This window comes from Calonectris borealis, chromosome 1 (genome assembly GCF_964195595.1).
Source record: "Calonectris borealis chromosome 1, bCalBor7.hap1.2, whole genome shotgun sequence".
NCBI classification, from domain to species: domain Eukaryota; kingdom Metazoa; phylum Chordata; class Aves; order Procellariiformes; family Procellariidae; genus Calonectris; species Calonectris borealis.
In genome coordinates, this window is record NC_134312.1 from 59,973,830 (window position 1) to 59,994,570 (window position 20,741).

Genomic DNA, 20,741 nt, shown 5'->3' on the forward strand with positions numbered 1-20,741 from the left:
AAATTCTTAACACTAAAATAGTTTTGTAACTAAACTTCAGCAGGTTAAAAGTGTTTGTAGCAAGAGAGTGGAGCTAACTGGAAACCTCCAGCTTCCATAGAAACTGAGTTTTAATTTGGCCTCTTTTGCCCAATTTCTGACCTCTCACGTGTCATAAACTGTTAGTATAATACTTTTGATCATTTTTTTAATGAACTTAATGAATATATCACCTCTGTGTCCATCTGAACATGCACCTATCACTTTGCTTGTCACCTGTCTACCTATTTGTATCGCGTAAAAGATGTGAGATTTGTCATCCATTTATTCATCTTCCTTAGAAAGTTCATGAATTATTCTGGTCATCCTAGCTCTGCATTTTGTGGGTATCTGTTCTTGGTAGCAATAAATCTGTTGGTTTAATTGCTTTCTCTTTAGCCTCAAACTTTTTTCATTAAGTCGATGAATAATAATCTTATATTATTAAGGATACTAGGGCGGAAAAGTTGTTACTGGTTCTCTTTGAGTTCTTTTATTTAATAAAATGAACTATGTAAATAATAATCCCTCCCCACTGTTTCCTAAATGGTATTACTTCCTGTTAGGCATATGGGAGCTCCAGCCTGTTTGCTTTTTAATTAAAAGTAAGTTTTCAGCTACCTCTTCCATCATCAGAATTTTCTGTCACCTTGAAATGACGGCTCTGGCATTGTCTTTTAAATTATTGAGCGCTGGCCGACTGGGGGAGTTCAGTTTAGAGTATACATTAATCTTCTTAACTGCTCTCATCAAACTGACTGTCCAGCCTGCTATGGTTTCACTACTCTGTTTGCTGTCCCTCCTTTGTTGTCTACCCACCAATACATATAAAACACAAATATAATCTTTCTGCATGCTTGCTAATTCCTGAATTATATATTCTTTGTGTCCTGACATGTTACAAAACATTTCCCAAGGTCATGTCTGACATGAATAAGTTGGTGTAGAGAGCTTTTCCTTTGCCACTTGGTTAGCAGAACTTGGAGCTGAAGGCAGCATTGCTGGGGAGTTACTTCAGACTCTCCGGGTAAACATTATATATCTGTCTCTTTTTTTTTCTTTCAAATTCTGTGATTTATACAAGATCTAAAAATTAATCCTTTAAGCAGAGCTGAACTAATTTGCAATCTTAACAACTATTTAGACTCTTCTGTTGAAACAAGAAAAAAGGTTTGTGATTTATGCACATTAATGTTGTCAGCGTATTGGCAAACTTCGTTGCTCGTGAAATAAGTTGTTAAAAATCCATAGCGGGGTTGAGAACGAGAAGAGCAGCAGGAATCTGGGCTCTGCTTCCCGGCTCTGCCGCAGTCGTACATGGGCACCTCACTGCCTCTGCGGTCCTGGGTCCTGTTTGTGGCAGGCCTAGTCATTACAAGTTGTATATTTGTACAGCACCTAGCACTGCAGAGCACTGGATAAGCTACCCCTGTACAAATAAATTGTCCATAGGAATAAATATTTTCCACACTGAGCCCTTTTTACACTGGGAATTCACAGTTCGCTCTGATTTATCTCACGTTTAGTCTTAGTGAACTAATTGTGCAAGATTTACTGTGAATACGTGAAGTTAAGGCTGTCTGGTTTCATTGTGGTTGCTCAGATTCTATTGTGTGCACTCCTGAATGGTAACTGTCAGACACTTCAGAGTGCAAATACTGTCTTCTGTGAATTTCAGCATTTAGTGCCACACATGATTCTGGTACTTTCTTCTCGCAGAGTTTCTTCCCATGAAAGCATCAAATTAGGTGTATTCTCACAACAATCAAGCAGCAATTTACACATTCTGCTATGCCATCCTGGTATCATTTAAAAAATAGTGGTTGGATCCCTTTTCATTTGGGAAAGTTGTTAGTTTTAATTCAGCTTGCTCTTGTAAGGAACTAAACTTGGGCTGCTATGGATTAGAATTCATGAAGCCCAGTTTCCCAATGGCAAAGCCTCTCCTACACAGCCACGTGCTCTATGGAGCGTGCCTTGGCCAGAGGATGGCTTGCCAGCAATCCTGTTCTTGATCTGACAGCTTTTCTCACCAACTTGCCCAGAATGGGAAAGTGGGAGGTTGTTAATCAGCAGCAAAGCCAACAGCCGGTGTTTTTATGAGAAAATATATGAAAAAGGCTTCATTCTTCTGTAGTATAAATTTAGTGAGCAGAATTCTGACCTGCTACAAGTTGGAATGGCTCCGTTTGATATGAAAGGAGTCATACCTGCTTACTGTATCTCTGTATTGACTCCTTCAAGTCAATGTGTATAAATGGAGAGCCTTCGTTCCCTGTTACATTGTGTCACACCACTGAATCCATTTTATCAGAATCATAGAATCATAGAATCATTAAGGTTGGAAAAGACCTCCAAGATCATCCAGTCCAACCGTCAACCCAACACCACCATGTCCACTAAACCATGTCCCTAAGCGTCTCATCTACACGTCTTTTAAATACTTCCAGGGATGGTGACTCCACCACTTCCCTGGGCAGCCTGTTCCAAGGCCTGACCACTCTTTCAGTAAAGAAATTTCTCCTAATGTTCAATCTAAACCTCCCTTGGCGCAACTTGAGGCCATTTCCTCTCGTCCTATCGCTAGTTGCTTGGGAGAAGAGACCAACACCCACCTCGCTACAACCTCCTTTCAGGTAGTTGTAGAGCGCGATGAGGTCTCCCCCCAGCCTCCTCTTCTCCAGACTAAACGGTCCCAGTTCCCTCAGCTGCTTCTCATAAGACTTGTGCTCTAGGCCCTTCACCAGCTTCGTTGCCCTTCTCTGGACACGCTCCAGCACCTCCATGTCCTTCTTGTAGTGAGGGACCCAAAACTGAACACAGTATTCGAGGTGCGGCCTCACCAGTGCCGAGTACAGGGGCACGATCACCTCCCTGCTCCTGCTGGCCACACTTTCTGATACAGGCCAGGATGCCATTGGCCTTGTTGGCCACCTGGGCATACTGCCAGCTCATGTTCAGAAACCACAGTAGCTGCTATTGCTGACATCTAAGACCACTCTGTTGAGTATATTTTATTCAGCTGCCCTTCAAAGCCAGCAGTGCTGTCTTTCAAGGGCTTGAGAGTGCTGGTGTTCACTGGAGCACCCTTGACAGCATCCGAGGACACAGGTGCCTGTGCAGCAGAACACATAAAATTTTAATCCAGACCCAGATACATGCGATACAGTTTCATTGCTCAAGTCTGTTCTACAGTACAAATTGAAGTTGATAAATGGAAATAAAGCTGAGAAGAGAGCAAATTCCTTGTGCAAAGGGACAAGGACCAGAGGTTTTGTAGCGTCAAGTCTAGACCGAACTTAATGATCAAAGCTGCTGCAACATGCCTATAAAGTGGCATATTCTACAGAACAGTCCACTATAAACAAAAGAAAAAATCATTGAACTAAGTTATGTACTGAACTAAGTCCGAAGTTATGAATCAAATTAGTTAGTCTTCAAAAAAGTGATTGACATATTCTGAAAATCTCCATTACCCACAATAACCTTAAAAACTTTTTCACAAGCCTTTGTGGTTATCAGCTCCCAAGCAAATTTAACTATACCATTTTGGACTTTTTTCTTAGACTCTGTCTTCCCTTAATTACGGATTAGCCTAACCAAAGCAAGTATATATAAAGGAGGGTTGGTTTTTTTCTCCCCTTTCCAGTCAAATATGACCCACTTACCAGTCTCATTCAGGAATGTATCTCAATCTATCACCATGGAAATCATTTGATGTCACAAATGTGAGATTGTAGATTCAATTAATATGTCAGGCAGGTAGACCCAGACTAATTACAAAGGAGAAAAATTAAATTTAACACATGCATTTATTGACAGTAAGTAATGATGGGAAAGGAAATTAAGCAGCAGCTCATGATTGTTAAGTGGTCCAGAAGAAATACATCAAACTTCTTATGAAAGCTGCTGTAGGTGTTTAAATCACTTTTGGATTATACTGTGGAAACATTTTAGTATGTGTAGTATCATATAGCTTATAGCTTACTTCAGACCTCTACTCTATAATCCTTATATAGAATTCAGATCATTTCCATTAGCAGTTCCATATGCTTGTTTCCTTTTTTTTTCCCCGCATTGGTACATGATACAGTTGCAGGCATATTTATTGTGTTAGTTTCTCTCTCATTCACAGTGACTTACTGATAGAATATATCCAGAAATTATTAGAATTATTAAAAGAAGCTGCTTTCTTTGTTACATTGTTCAGCAGCGTTCATCTAGCTTCTGCTACATATGCACATGTGCATGTATATAGTTGTGTGGTCCAAAGCTCACTGAAATTACTCAATGTTAGGTCATGGGTTTTATTGCACATATATCCATACAGACTTTCCATTTAATGACTATTCGCATAGAATATTTGTTACCTGTTTTTGCTATTCTTGAGAACAAAGAATACATATGCTGTTTCCCAAACAGTAGAGTTGGGAAGAAATAATAATAATAATAATAATAATAATAATAATAATAATAATAATAATAATAATAATAATAATAATAATTTGTTCTATCTAGCTTGCTTTCTTTTCCCCTTCAGAAAATTATTTATTTTACCTTCCATACAGCAGAGGGAATAATAAAGTTTAACTGGAGGTAGATTTTCCCTCTTAGCTTTAAAGAGACTCTGACAAAGTTTATTAGACCTAAAAATCAATTCACAGTACTTTGTTATTTGATGCATCTGTAATGATTTTGTAGAAATTATTTTTTTTTTCCACTTTTTGTTACGGTTTGAAATCAAAAGAAAAATCCCAAAAGGATTGATTTGCTTTCTGCAATAAGAAGTAGACACCCAGTTTGAAAAATGGCAAATATCTCCCTTCACCTTTATCTTCTGAAGGGACATATTAAGGATTTGCATTAATAACCAACTCAGTTCTTCCCCACTGGGTTTTCTTTCAGCCAAGATACTAGTCCAAATAACAAGAAATAGCTTGAAGCCCTTCCATCCTGGTTGACAGTGGCTAGAGAATTAAGTCCAAATCTTTGCATTTTTTCCACCAACTAGATTATTTTATTCAATTCTGCAGCCAAATGGATGCAAAGCAAACTCAGATGTTCATTTCTCAGAACAGTTTGCTAAATGTGACTTCAAAAAACATTTTTGTGGGAGCAAAGAAATTTCTCTCTGCCCCAGCTCAGCCACGATTTCAGATGTTCTTCAGTACAGTCCATAAAACTCTGGGTACGTCTCTCAGTTCTCCTGTCCTAGGCTAGCTGTGTCTCACGGTTGCTGATGTGGGCAATAAGAGAGGCAGAGGATGTTTTGGACCCACTGACCTTAACTGAGCAACTCTATCCACAATGTTGGTTCTCCCTTCTGGTACTGCAGAAAATAAATCTCAGGAGGAAGAGCTATGTCTTAAATTTCGGGGTTTTCCCCTTTGTTTTTCTCAGGGGTCAAAAAAATCCTTTGTTCTACACAACGCGTCTTCTTTTCTTAATATCAAACCTTGCCTTACTTCCCACTATTGTTTGTGTAAAACAAAAAATTGACAATCCCTTTTCTGTCTCAGAGTCCGCTAGCAGACTGCTAATGTTTAGTAAGAGCTTACTAAAGTGACAGACAACTTTACATTAAGGAGAATTCCTCTGTGTAAACCACTCAGACTTCGGAGGGACACTACCTTTCTGGTCTGGAAGCTGTCCTTGTTCCAGTAACGCATTTGCATAACGTTGCAATCATCTTGGTTGGGGGAGAAGAGTATGCAAGGAGATAACTTTCAAGGTAGGTTGATTTATCCTAATGCTCTTGCCAGTGAGTCACTGCTGTTTTGATCATTTTGTTTTTTGAACTACAGACTCAATAATAGATTGTAAGAAGCGAACGAAGGGAAGTTTTTTTCTCTCTTGCAGCAATTTAAAAAATTATTTTCATGTTTCATCTACCAAAGATGATTTAATTAAATACTTTAATCCTCACCACAAATAATTTATGTAGTGGTTCAGTGAGAGAAGCCCAGCATTGTCTTGTCATAGAGCATTTACTTAATCCTGTCGTACCTGCTTGATAATTACTCCCTCAGATCTGTCCTTGCATTAGCTACAAAATTAGCTTAGAGGACTTGGAGAAAAAGAGGAGGGGAAAAATCCTTCAAATTAGTTAATAATTTATGATTGCTGTTGAATCAGACCTCATTCAATCTTTCTGAGGGGTGAACCTTCCCATCTGTCATGAAATGAAATAACATTAGTACTTTTCAGTTTCTGGAGCTGATCAGAATCTGATAATGATACATAGAAGATCTTTTCTCCACCTCCAAAACAGATAATGATCTCTTTTGCCTTTGTGTCTTAATTCACATCTTACATAAATCTTCCTTTCCTTCGGTGCATGCATACTCACACATTTCTCTTCTTGCAGCATTGATCTTACAAGCTTAAATGGGAAATTGTTTATTTTCCTTTCATGGAAAGGCAGGAGCTGAGTTCCTCTTTATGTGGTGATAACAAATGGAAGGCTGTCCCAGAATTTGATCTATGCCTTGGAGTTTGTTTCCTCATGCAATTAATTGGCTGAGCCCAAGTGACAGAAGAAGAGCTTTAAATTCAGTCAGAAGGTCACATCTTACTCTAGAAGGAAGGGAACTGTCATTTCAGGTGTTGTAGAGAGGGGTGTTGTTTTCTTTTACTCTTTTAGTTTTGTTTTGAGTATGTATGTACCATTGAAAATGATCCCTACATTTCTTATGCCAATTTACAAAGCACTGTGGACAATCCATATTTTACAGCATTGAACACAGAGAGAAAATCATACAAATTAGAACTAAAACAATCTTGTGAAAAAGAAGTTCATTTCTGAAAACCCTTAGGGCATGATAGGGAACAAGTGTAGGTCCAGGCTAAAAGTAGCACTAATGAAGTGGGGAGTTAAGAAATGCCCCAGGGGGACACTAAAGTCACTGTAATAGAAGGAGGCTGGAACTGGATGGACTAAAATAAGAGTTAATTAGGGTGCATTTGAAAAAAAATCTGTGCACAGATGATTTCACAAGAGTTATTCGGAGCCACCTACATTATCTTTCCTTTGTGAAGAGTAAATCCTAGGCAGGTCTGTCTATTTGGGACTACACAGTTGGATTTTATGAGCGAGTACAATATTTGTGCACCTCCAGGAAAGAATCCTGGAGAAAGAAGATCAGTTTCGCCTTTTAAAAGGGAGGAGGTGGAAGCTAAAGTGAGATACTGAAGGGAGACTTTCACAAATCTACCAGGTTATAGAATCTGTCCTCAGTACTATCAAAGGATTTACCTTTTCTAGAGATTAGAACAGATTAACTGTACATGTCCCATTTACTGGATGCTTTTGGAGCCATAAACTAATGTCCTGACAATTTTGCTTGGAGTGATTTAAGAAATTATTGCCATCATCTCTTCATTACTTTTCCATGAGCTGCATTAACAGATTTTATGGGGACTCATTGTCCCTCTCACTCTCCATACAGCCATTATAGAGGGCCAGTGAAAAAGGCTGCACCTAATCCAGATGGCTGTACACTGAGATGAGCTAGGTAGGCAGTAACTCCTGCTATGGGGTGATAATTTCTCAAATTACTGTGCTTGCTTCTACAGCATTTATGTGACTGAGGTCTGAATTAATTCTCACAGCGTTAAACCCAATGGAAAACAAGATTTCATCACTAGATTTAACTGGGTCTTACTAATCTTCCCAATACGCAGCCAAAATTGTCATCTACATCCCCCTTTTTTTGACTTATCGCCTTTCCGATCTGCAAATGCATATTAATTTGTTGCTATTTTTCAGTACCTGAAAGGCAATCCATTTTTAATTTGCTAAAGTATTAAATGTGTTTCTATTGTAATTTGTATTTATTATGGTGCTTAATAGATCTGCAGCATGACAGACAAAAAGGTGACATCGGTTTCCACTACTGATGGAACTATGAGCCGATCTTGTGATCGTCTGGTGGTGAGGGATTTCTTTTTTTTCTCCCCAAGGAAGACAGAGAGTGAAGCCCTTTGTTTTGTAATATCTTTTTTTACGCAGAAGAGGCTTATAGCACAGATAGGTTGAGGATAATTTTCTTTATCGTATTTATCTCATACGTTTGTTCCCTTGTTAAGAGCAAGTACAGTGTGTCATCTAACGGCTGTGGTTATGAGGGAGTGAGTTAGCCAGGTCCATTTTACAGTTTTCCATTTTTATATTGTTTTCCATCTTGTCCCTAGACAGGTGAAGAGGAAAATAAGTAAAGGGAAATTTACACATATTTGACTTGCTGTTCTTAGCCTTTTGATTACAGAATTCATTGAGATGCAAGATAGATTCAAAACTCATAACAGCATTTTACTGCTTCATAAAAGAAATGTTGCTTACGCTTCATGCATTTGTAGAGATTAAGGGGATTAACTGATACCATAACTTCCTGCCCTTTGCATGCTTTCCTGCAGTGGTTGCACAGCTGGCTTACTGCATTTTGATGTCCTCAGAATTCTTAATACTTTAATGCCTCTCTCGTTTTGTTGTGAAAGTATGGTTTATCTTATCTAGACATTTTCAGCATTTGAGCTGATCATTTTGATTCTTCTCTTCAGTATTTTTGAAGGAAAGCTTGCACCCTAAACCTTGCTATAAAAATCACTAAAAGAAAGCAGTTACATTAGTCTCAGATTAACAAAGGGACACTGTTGTTTATATTTAAATCTAGGTGGAGTTCATACACGTAACTAACAAAGCAATTCACAAAAGTTTTTCCAAGCTGCTGATAGGCACCTTGCTTTTAACCACAACACACAGGCACTTCAAGTTGCTGTAATTTTGGTCAAGCCAGACAACAGCCATTTTGTATCTTGACTCTTCTGCACCTAACCTTTCAGAAGGGCCAAACAAATTGACCCCATTACAGGGGAAGAGTACAAAGGAGAGTTTGTGGGGTGCTAGTGCTACATTTTACATACTAATGTAGGGGTAGGAGCACATGGCCAGAAACGGGAGGGCCTGCTCACAGATTCTTCTTTAGCCTGTAAGGGTTTGAACCAACTTCTTCTATTGCTTAAAAAAGTATCTGTAACATCTGGCTGCAGGCGGCTTCTTGGTGAGGCCATGCTGCTGTGCACCAGGAATGCAAAATTAATGAGGGTAGAAAGGGAGGGAGAATAAGCAGTCGTTCACTGAAGAGGATACTTCTCTAAGAGGGAAAGTTCTGGGTTTTCTTCCAGAAACTGCTTTTTTTGCATTTTCCTCCTCTAGTTTTTTCCAAAGAGAGCAAGGTTCGAGGTGTTTTTTCTCACCAACACTGTTTCAGTATTCTCTTGCCCTCTACTAGGTGGATCTGGGAACAGGCAGGTTGTTTTGGGGTGCTTTTTGAACTACCATACAGATGTGTGTTTCCTTCTTTCCGGTGTTTGGGCTTTCCTTTCATTTATTTCTGTGGCTAAAAGGAACTCTGAGCCCTTCTTTGCCTCTCAATTGGTGCAACCACTTGTAACTATTGCGTGTCAGTAAACACACTTCCAAAGTTTCTCTGATTATATTTGCTACTGAGGCTAAAGAGAACAGGCTCAGTTGAGTATGTATATTGTGATTATGACATATATAATATGTCATCTCTGTTTTGTAAGCACAATGCAGAATATTTCCTTAAAACTGGATGCCAGAAAGTTTAATAGTTCATAGACTTCTCTTCGGATCTTCTCTCTTCCTATAGCAGAAAACTGCAGTCAATACAAAAGTTGAATCCTAGGCTAACAGAGCTTATCTCAAAGCACCTGTGTGAGAAGTTTGAGCGACGCTTTTTCACAGATGCAGATGACATGTGAGGCAGGCTGCAGTCGGACCAGGTGAAAAGCCCTTCAGCTTCCAGGAGGAGAACCAAAGAGACCTTTCTAAACATCAAGACTGGTAGACTTCTGCACTCTTTTTGCTTTTTACCCATATAATGTCAACATTATCCAGAGAGCAAACTCCCAGTAATGAAGTCTGGGTCTCTCCCCATCTGTCTCACTAAATGCCACTTGGAACAAGCGCCTTTTCATTTGACAATAAAATCAATGAATGAAATATTAGAGGCTTGAACGATATGATGTGCAGAATACATTATGGGACTTGTTGTGTTTCAGTGGACAGCAAGCCTTGCCCTTTCTTCCCGTTATCAACAACATATCTACTTAATGAAACTGGCACCTTCTGCTAGTCTCTCACCTCTTTGCTTTTAGACTTTAACTCTTCTGTAACACTTCAAAGTCTATCCGGCTCAGGGCTGTGTAATAAAATTCTGCGCTCTCTGTGTACTGTTAGGCTCACATTTTTCATCTGTTTGTCTCAGTTAAAGCCAGACCTGCACTAACTAAATTATTAAACAACAGAGAGAGAGAAGGACCTTAAGGTGATTTTCATAACACTTGTTTTTATCCCTTTACTCAGTTGAGACAGCCTTCTTCCTCTTTGCTCTGAGGTTCCTTTCAGAACAACAGGAAATCACTCAATGATAAGCTAATTAACAGGAAAAAAAGGGAAATGTCAGTGCTGAGGTGGACTTCAGTTAAACACCCTAAAACCTCTGGAACTATCCCCAAAGAGTGATCTGCAAAAGACTGAAGAATGTTTATTTTCTTATTGCTTTCTCCAAGCCTTACTGGACTCTCCATCAGGACTATTAACCACTTCACTGTCATGCTAGCAAAATGTGTCATACATGTAATAAACAGCTGAAAACAGATAAAGTAAATAGTAACTAACGCGTACTAGCAATCCATGAGACATACTGTACTATTCAACCTTGGAGCTCAAGGTACTGTGTGAGTGGCGGCTTCATAATTTTATCTTTGTGCCAGTCTTGACTCTGTAGTATTGGACAGGGTTATTACATGCTGGCAAAACTGAGTCAATGCTATATATGATTTCAAGTTGAGTTTACAAGTAGACACTTTTTCAGCAAGAGAACATCTCAACCACTTTGCCCTGTAAATCCGGATGTCTCCAGGGTACAGGTTAAAAGACAGAGAAGGACATAGAGAAAGAATGGTTGTGTTCAAATCTAAGAGCAATTATCTGCACAGTTATTAGATATTTGCAGTGCTCCATCTCTTGCTGACAAAATAACTTGCAACACTGTGTCAGGATAAAATTTTCCATTCTGTTCTCCAGGTTGTTCTTTTCTTCTTATATGCACATCAGCTATTTAGCCTGACTGCAGAATCATGCCCTACTTAGAGATCCTGAAACTCAACAAAGAGGTGACCCATCTGTGATTGCACAACTGGTCAACATTAGAATGAGGAACAGATGCCAAGACTCTTGAGCTCATCACTAAAGCATAAGCTTCTGGTACAGCCACTGTTTTGTCGTATCAGGCAGAAGCATCTCTTCTTCTGTAGGCTCAAAATGCAAAACAGCAGGTTGTTGTTTGGTATCAGAGCTCTATCATATTTCCCTATATAGGACTAATTGTGCTTAGTCATTACATGTGAACAAATGTTTGCTGTGTCATCTTACCATCTGATACTCCTGATGTATAAATAATTCTTAGGGTAGTGTTTGTGAGCTCTAACCTGTCTTGAAGCCCATAATTAAAAGGATAAGGTGATCTGTTTACATAAACCAGTTGTCAGTATAGTAAGCGCCATTAATAGCATTGGCAAGAAGTGCTAGGCAGGTAGCAGCATGTTACTGCAATCTGTGTCTACTGAAGACGACTCCTAAATTTGCATCCTGAAAAATTTGCATAGCTGGTAAAGCCACATAGCGAAAGGGAAAAGCAGAGCTTATTTTTTAACAGAAGTGAACCCAACAAAGGGGAAAAAGAATGTCAACATAGTTGGATTTCAACACCACGTACAATAACTTGGCAACCTTTTTCAAATTAAGTGGGTGACTACAGCCCTTTTCTACTAAATATGGCACTGTGTTTTTCTGGTTTGGTTTGGTTTTTTCACTTGTCACCAGAAAACCAATCCTTTTCATTTTGTTCATCTTGGGTTTTTTTCTGCTACTGTTTCTACATTCTGGGACTTCTCTGATGTTCAGAGAAAGTACTTATGATACATACCTACTGATTTCTTGCTTACAAACAATCCTGGTGTGTCCATCGATTTAGAAGATTTGTTCCTTCAAGGAAGGGGGTTTAATATCTTGCAGTTTATATGCGATAACTGCTAAAAAGGATATGAAGTAGGAAGCTGTGCATAGTTTCCATAAACAGTCTCCGGAATGTTAGAAAGCTCTTATTCTCTGTCTCTAATTCATTGCTAATAAACAACAGTTTACTATTCCAAGAACCTCAAACACTGATTACTGAAACCTGATGAAATGTAGTGAAGCAGTGGTGTTATCCTCACTTTACAGAATGAAAGTATACAGGCCAGCTGCTAACCTCTCTTACTCTGGTGTGAATCTGAGTTAAGTTTGTTCAGTTAACGGAGGCAGCTTAAGGTTTACATCGCTACAGCTGAAACAAGCAGCTGCCTGAACGTCTAGAGGAGAGTGATGCCTGGAATCCCAAGGGATGTACCCAAAGTAAATCTATGGCAGAGCAGAATATAGCATTCAGGGATGTGGCGAGAAAAACTCAGCCATCAATGGAACCAGTAAGCTGACAGCTGCTCAAAAGACTAGCTGAGTGGGAATTTCTAAATGATTAGAGTGGCAGTGGCAGTTTAGGCACTAGGCTACTAAAAATGATGGTGTATCCCAGTATCTAAGAGCAGTGCTCTGGGTCTCACAAGTCCTGGTACCTGTTCATAGATCACCACTCGCCTCCCTGGTGACCTTGGAAATGTCACTCCATCACCATGTGCCTCAGTTTCTCCTGCTGTAAGGAGGTCTCTCCTTTCCTTTGTAAAGCGCTACTAATGAAGGGGATTGTATAAGAGTTAGATTATTGATTACACATTGCAGCCTGCTGCTCAGCTCCCCATTACTGAGATGTGTTTCACAGATGAGGTTTGTGCCAACCAAAATGTGCATATCAGGACCTTATCCCCTTTATAAAATTGATAGTTGTGACAGGCAAAGTCATGGTGCGTGGACAGTTATTTTCATGCTCTTCACACACTCCTCCAAGACAGTTTTATTGCATTATCTTTGGCAGCAAAAAAGAAGGCATTTTTTGTTCAGTGATCACGTATTCCTGCATAGCACAAATTCAAGCCATGGTTTTAATAGCTTGTATGTTCCTGAAACGCTGAGCAGAGTCATTTAAAAATACCTTTTCTCTCAGACCAATGCCTGAATATTAGAACTAGTGGATTGGAATTCACTGTGTTCACAAGGACATTTTGCTGCTTTCCGAGCAAGAAGTTTTCGATTTTGTAAGAGTGTGGGGTTTTATATTGAATAAATTAAAAATTAAAAAGGAGACCATGATGAGGAAAAAGCAGTATTGGGGCACACAATCTTTAAGCGGCCATTGGTGTGAATAAAAAAGTGAGGTGTAGTCAGAGCAACAAGTACATCTCGCTGACCTCCTGCAGCCTGGTTAGGAGAGAATACCTATCACCTGAGAAATGGTTCATGTCAAGTCTCCTATTGCTGTTAATTAGATGTCAGTTCTGCTGCTGGGACATCTTGTGCTATAAACAGTGACATAAAAACTGAGGTGAAGAAGGACAGGCTCAGCAGCACGTGAAACTGGTACGGGCATCCCTTCTGGTCTAGCTTACAATTTCACTGTTTCAGTGGTCAGGCTCATTCTTCCCCAGACTCCATGCTAGAGCACTTTTCCTGCAATGTGTCAGGCATATCCTTTTCTGCGAGGTAGAAAACAAACAAAAACTTGGGTGCATGTCCAAATCACAACATCTTTGACTTCTGGCAACACAGGATCCCTGTTGTCATGGGAGCATGAAGCCTTGCCATTGTCACAGAAAACCTCAAAAAGTTTTGTTCCAAAGTGAAAGGTTTTTTCTACACTTGCTCTCTTGTGCTCGGCTGCTGAGAATCCATTTCCCTGAAATTCTGCAGATGAAAGTGCTGCAGACATAAATGATAGATTTACTAGCTTTGCTGTAGTTTGCTGGACTCCTCACTGTCCTCTTCATTTTCTAACAAGCTCCTTGGAGGAGACGAGAAGATGCGCGAAAACCCAATATATTCTCTTCTTTTGATTGATTTCGTTCTTTCATCTTTCCTTATGAAGATGAATCACAGATTTAGCTTTTTACCCCAACCTATCCAATTCTGTGTACTTCATCCTCTTGATCTACTTTTGTGTATTATTGTGCCTTTTGAATTCTCCCTCCTACCACCTACAAAACACTTATCATGTTTTTTTCTGTACAGACTCTTGCTGAGTTATTCTTCTTCTCTGCCCCAACTTACTGTAACTTCTTTTGCCCTGGCCACATCACCACCTCTGAGTACATCCAGAAGTCAACTGATACCATTGCTTTAGATCCTTGTTCCAGCATTGCTAGTGTCTTCCTTTATTCCTTTCACTAGCTCCTTTTTCCTTCACTGAATCAAGCTGGCCCATCTTGTCTTTCTCTGCCCTTGATGTCCTGTGTCTACTTCTGCTTCACTTATCTACCCTCCTTTCTTACCGTGTGTTCACTGCCTGTCTCCCTTCTTCCTCTGCTGGCACCAGTGTGCTATCCAATGTGATGCTCCCATGGAGCCACCCTCTCCTCTCCTGAAACAGTCCTGCAGTACCTTCAGTGAGCTACTCTTTGGCCTTCTTCTCATCCAAGTTGCTCCTTAATAACTGTCCATGCAGTTTCTCTCTATGAGTAATTAGTCCGCTAAGAAGGGCTAATGGCTGTTGGGAAACAGCAACATATTTGATGCAAATGAGATATCAAATCAAAATTTAAACTTGTGTAGGAGGCGGTTTTCCCTGAAACTTGATTTTTCCACATGTAAAAGATAACTTCTTCACAGTAGAGACTGCCTTTTCCTATACCTGCCTGTATACACAAACACACACACATATATCAGTATATATTTATGCGTGTGTATATGATGTGTATATATGTATTCGCATGAGTATGTGTGCATGCACATAAAATGTATGTATCTGTTATGTGTGTGCACACCTGTGAAATAAATGCACAGTAGCGGTTAAAGTATTCAATTCTGTTGAACATAGTATATCCCTCACTGTACAGGCATATGAGAAAATGTCATCCTGTGTTTCTGCGGACAGGCAGGCTTGTGTTACAGTGCACACACAAGATTTCATGTGCATATTTTACACTGGATTCATGGTAAAATTTCTAAAAACTTTCTAGAGGGAAGTGCTGAGAATTTTTGTGCTAGAAGTATTTTCAGAGGTAACTCAGGACATTTCTTGCATGAGAAGACAGTCTTTTTTAGGGGTGAGAGAGGACATGGCACTAGAAGAGAGGAGTGAGTTTGGGAGCAGGAGGAAACATGAATTGATATAGACAGTGCAAGAATTGCACAGGGCGTCAATAGTCAGGATGAAAAGCTTGAACTTGACAGTGATCTGAAGAGGTGGATGAGAGATGTCGCAGGAGAAGTGAAAGATTTTAGAAGCCACATGTTTTGTATTAACTGGTGCAAGATCAGGGGCTGGAAGGCCATAGAGAAGGGGTCAGTCACTCAGGCAAGACTTAACATGAAGTGCAACACATTCAGCTGGTATCAATCAGCATAAGTACACTGATTTCACTGAAGTCATGCAGATTGATACCAGCTAAGGATGGGGCCTCACACATTTCAGAAAGGAAGGGTGTCTTATGCAGGTGTTTAGAAGATAAAGAAAAAGAAATCAGGAGAAGGGGAGAGGAGGGAAGGGACATTAATGAAAGATTTTAACTCCAAGTCGTGCAGAAAATAACCCAGCTTCATTGTACCACTATAGATCCTGCTAGTCCTGACTATGTTCATCAGACTCGGTACTGGCCTATTTAGAAATGTTCCAGCATTCAGAATATGTACCTTTTCCCCTCTTCCCTCCTGTCACATTTTTGTTCTCTATTTCTGTGTCTCATTTTGGGTGCAGAACTCTGCAGTTCTCCTGATTCCTGCCAAGCTTGAATCTTAAATTCTTGTTGGGTCCTTCTCCTGTTCTTTCAGCTTACACTGAAGACATGCATTGCTTTGGCAGTACTTGGCTGTGGCTCCAGGATTCATGTCGGTATTAAATTCCTAATGATCTAAACCATGGCTGTGAAAGTAGTTTAGAAGCATCAAGACAGAGTTCTGCTCTGTTCTCCTGTAATAACCTCCACAGTGTAGAAATTGCTTACTTCTTATGTTTTTAAAGGCAGAAAAATACTTTTCACTTGCTTTTCGCTTTGGAGGCCCATACCAAATACAATTAAACCTTGTGAATGTAACAACCAGGAGAGCTGTGCTGAAATGGATCTCTCCTGTGATATCAGCTCACCCTTTGGCCATGGGCGATCAAAAGGTGGCACCCCACCCCATCCCTTCCCACCCCTCTAATGTTTTCTCTTTCTGGAAACAGCCTGATGTCCTGAGGACCACAGAAAGTGCAACTCACCCAGAGTATTTGATGTGGGCCCATTGCTCTTACTGTGATTGCAGTGGAGTCATGTGAAAGCCACTGTAGTCTCTAAAACAAAAAAAAAAAAGAAAAGAAAAGGAAAAAAAAGGCTTCCACTAAAGAAGATGTAATAACTATAATTTTTTACGACTATTATTATTGTTTATAATAGCAAAATACCTCAAGGCAAGAGTTGAGGTTAGGGTCCTTTGTAGCAAAGAACTCTAGAGAAGATACAATTCTCTAAAACTGGGAAAAAATCAGGGCAGAATAGGAAAATATTGTTCACAGGCACCAAGATTGTACTGGGCACCAAATGAAACTAGCAGATACCAGACTTAACATAAATAAAATCTGATACTTCTTCAGATGTGTCATGTGCCACAAGTGACTGGAAGCTGGAGGACCACTATTAAGAAGCGCCACCATACAGCTGCCCATTACTGTTGTGCTCCATTACTGCACAGCTGCTACTCCCTGCTGCTGGAGACACAGTACTGTGCTGGATGGAGCTTCAGCCTGGCCACATGCAGCTGCTGTTATGCTTTCAGTACAAACCAACACACAGTTATTACCTCAGAGTGCTTATACTTGCAATATGTGAGACAGACAAAATGGGAGAGGCATAAAAGGTTATTGTTATCCCCATTTTTATTAAGGGAGAATCGAGCAAGAGGCTTTTATGTGACCTGTCCAATGTCACCCAAGAAATCGGTATCTGAGCTAGGAGCTGAGATGAGATCTGAAGTCCCCTTCAATGCCTGAATCAGAGGATCATGCTTTCCCCTCCATTAGCCACCAGAAATCTATGAAGTGAAAACAGAATCGAAGGCATTGAGTTATCACGCTCAGAAGTATCTGTTTTTCCATGGAAACCTCTTCCCAGCGACAGCTAAGTTTTTACAAGGAGAGAAGCACTTCTCATCATGCGAGATCTGTACTATGCAAAATGCTGTAGCTGTGCAGTTGCCTCCTGGAGAAGTCTCGCCCCGCAGCTAGGCAGCATACAGCCCCGTTCCCGACAATCCAGCTGTAATTCTGCCTGCTCGATAATTTTTCACCGTGGTCATGCCAGAATCATAGCCTTGTTTTCTGTTGTCTGGCTGTTAGTGGTGATGTATCAATAAGTAAGAAAAACAGCTTCCTTTTCATAAGCTAACTTGTGCCTGGAGTAACGGAGTGAGAGGAGTGCACTGAATCATAACTGCAGGGCCAGAGCAGAAAACAATGACAGAGCTTTTGCTGCTAGTGACAGTATTTTATTATAATAACTCTTAGGAAGAAGAAACAGGCAGCTCAGAATGCTGAACAATTCAAATTCATTATGGTAGCCACCGTGTTCTCATCTGCTGGAAGAATAACGCACATAACTCTCTTTTATGCTTGCCTTTCACAAAAGGCCATGGTGGCAAGGAACTCTAGTCTTTCACCTCAGAAAATCTGAATTCAGATTCCAGTATGATCAGAGGTGAAATGAAGCTGACGAAAGTTTCCGCAGAACTGCATGCACCTTGCGGGGAAGGCATGAAGAGTGGCAAAGGGACAGGTCGGGGCTGATGGATGGTCAGAGAACTGTGGGCAAGGAGGGCGTTCATTGTGCCTGCTCGACACCATGCATTGCTTTGGCCAGTGCTTCATTTCTGTAACTTCATAATGCATTTGAAAAAGCAAATAACTAAATTAAATAATTGGTAATGCTCAGATACACTGGATTTCAATGAAACATTTTTAGTTGTTCAAAATTGGAAAGGCAAAACTTCAGATTTTATTTTGTTTGAACTTTTAGATACATAGAATAATATGGTATATATTATGCATCTGTTTTATGTGTCACATTGTTTGATAATATTGAAAATGAGGAGGGTTGTACATTTAGATGTGGTTATTTTGATATCTTAGGATCAAAATATTTGGAGATTTTTTCCCAGAGAATATTTCTGAATTTCTTTTCTTAATACTGATCCAGAATGAAAAAATTTTTTGGAACCATCAATATTTGCTATGCAGCTGAAGTTCTGGTTTCCTGATCACTTCTGCCCTGAGTCAAGATCATAGAGACAATATAAAGGGAAATAAAAATATATTCTTCTTTGGCAGAGACAGCAACGCTATTGCAGGCTAGAGAAAACAGAAATATAAGTAGAGAAGATACAAAACATCTTCATAACTTTCTCCAAGGTGACTTGGGAGACAAGCCATCGCATCTGCCTAATAGGTTTTTAGACACCAGCAAGAGTTACAACAGCCTGACAAGTTGCATGCACTACTCTAGGACAGTACGTGAACATGTATGCATTCCCAGGCCATTGCAAAAGCAAACTAAAGTGTCTTAGCTAACAGATTTTACTTTGTATTTGTGACAAGCTAAAAGGACATGTACAGGCAGTTATTCCAGCTCAGTTGATACACAGTAAATCACACTATCTGATCCATGTATCTAAGCCCTAAAGCTTACATGATGTTAATTTCTGCCTTCATCCACGTCCCGTATCAAACCTCAAAGAATACTGGTAAGAGCAGGATTTGTTCAGGTGTCTTCAAAAATAAAGGGAAAAGGGGGAAGGAAATGATATAGCTACAATAAATACATGCGAACATAATTTCCTGAGCCTTTTCAGTTTACCTTGGCATGAGAAATAATAACTGAGAAATAAGTATTTCAGGGGACATTGTCAGAACTGAGATTTTGGACTGGTAGGTGGGAAAGGAAAACCATTAACAAGCAGCAAGGTTAGTTCATTTTTTATTATTCATCAGTTTGAAGGCTGAACTCTGTGGCTTGGTGGGAAATGCATGGGGCTAAAATAATGAAAGCAGATTGATGCTCCACGGTAAGGAAGTTCAGTATCTGCTTCTTGCAAATGGAATTCTAACATTTCTTTTGATGTTAGCAGTACTATCCTGAGAAGGATCTGTGGACTGCTGAGTTGTGAAATGCGCTGTTAGAATATGGGCAGGGTCACTCTCTTCCTACCAGCTGTGCCAATCCATTCCAGCCCAGCTGCACCTGCATTTTTAATTGGATTTTTTTCTCATCCTTTACTAGCCATGGTAGTTTCTTATTTTGATTTATTCTATCTCATCTGTAAGGGAGTGGTTATAAAGAACAGGCATTGTTCCAGCACAGAATCAACAAGTGTTTGTTTAAATTGTGCCCTTCAGCCTTTTTTGGCTAAGACTTCTTTCAGCCAGTGGAGATCCCTTTCGTATTTCCTCACAATATATGGCTTGTGGGACCTCATGTGCTGTGTAGTGTGTTCCATGTGTCTCACAGGTTGAGAGATGCTACAGTTTATTTGTGCGAACAAATCATCAGTTGCTTAGGATGCATCTGCCTCTGACTTGTCATTTCTTTCATTCTTTTGTGCATTGCACTCTGTTAATATTACCAGTTTTCAGTAGCACCAATGGGGTGATAAATGTGTGGTGGTCTTTTATATGATCCTTTCTGCTCTCCCCTAGATCTTCCACCTTCTTAAAAAATGAGTTATGGAGTATAATGTGAAAAATTAAATATATATATTATATATAATATATAATGGAAAAGGAGAGACATTAGAAAATGAGGTCTGGTGAGGCCTGGCATGTTGTGATTAGGATAGAGTAGGATGAGCCTGAACAGTGGTGTGGTGTGGAGTGGACTTGGTAATCTCTCAAGGTTATTTCTAGATTGATTTCCATTCACTCCTTGAATGCTTTCGTAATGTCTGATTTATTTGTTGTATGCATTGGCCACTCACTGCTGCTCACACTCTTTGAAACAACATTCAAGACACATGTGGGGATACTGATGTTCCACCGAATTAGAGATACCACAGGAAGAGTATCGCAATCTCCTGAAGTATCCTAACGTCTTCCTAGCCGATTATAAAATTGAATTAATCACTTCTGTCTTTATGTCTTGCTTCTCAGCCCAATCTTGTCTTAGGCCATACTGAAATTTTAGTAATACAGCTATGGTCCTACATAAGCAACATCTAATGATCATTTAATGCTTTCAGTGCACTGCTGTGACCATACACCCAGTTTTATGAGCATAGCTGGGATTTGAAAATGTGCCTTCGGAGCATGATGCTTAATTGCTTTCTCAAAAGGTTGCAAAATAATTTCCAGTCCCAGTCTTAGTGCCCTCACTGAGTGGGTCCCTCTGTCAAAACAGCATTCCCTTTTCTTTCTTTGACTAGATCCAAATGCATTTTTCCCCTTTTCTCTATCCACCGTCACCAGAGCATCATTTCAATCACTTCTCTTATTTACATTTTATACAGCACATTTCAGGATAGATAATTA

General features: G+C 39.8%; 1 protein-coding gene across 1 annotated transcript in view; it reads left to right on the forward strand.

The window, feature by feature from the left end:
- The window catches only part of LARGE1 (LARGE xylosyl- and glucuronyltransferase 1), a 202,961-nt gene that overhangs the window by 115,700 nt on the left and 66,520 nt on the right, over window positions 1-20,741 (forward strand). The gene's annotated exons all lie outside the window — the stretch shown is intronic.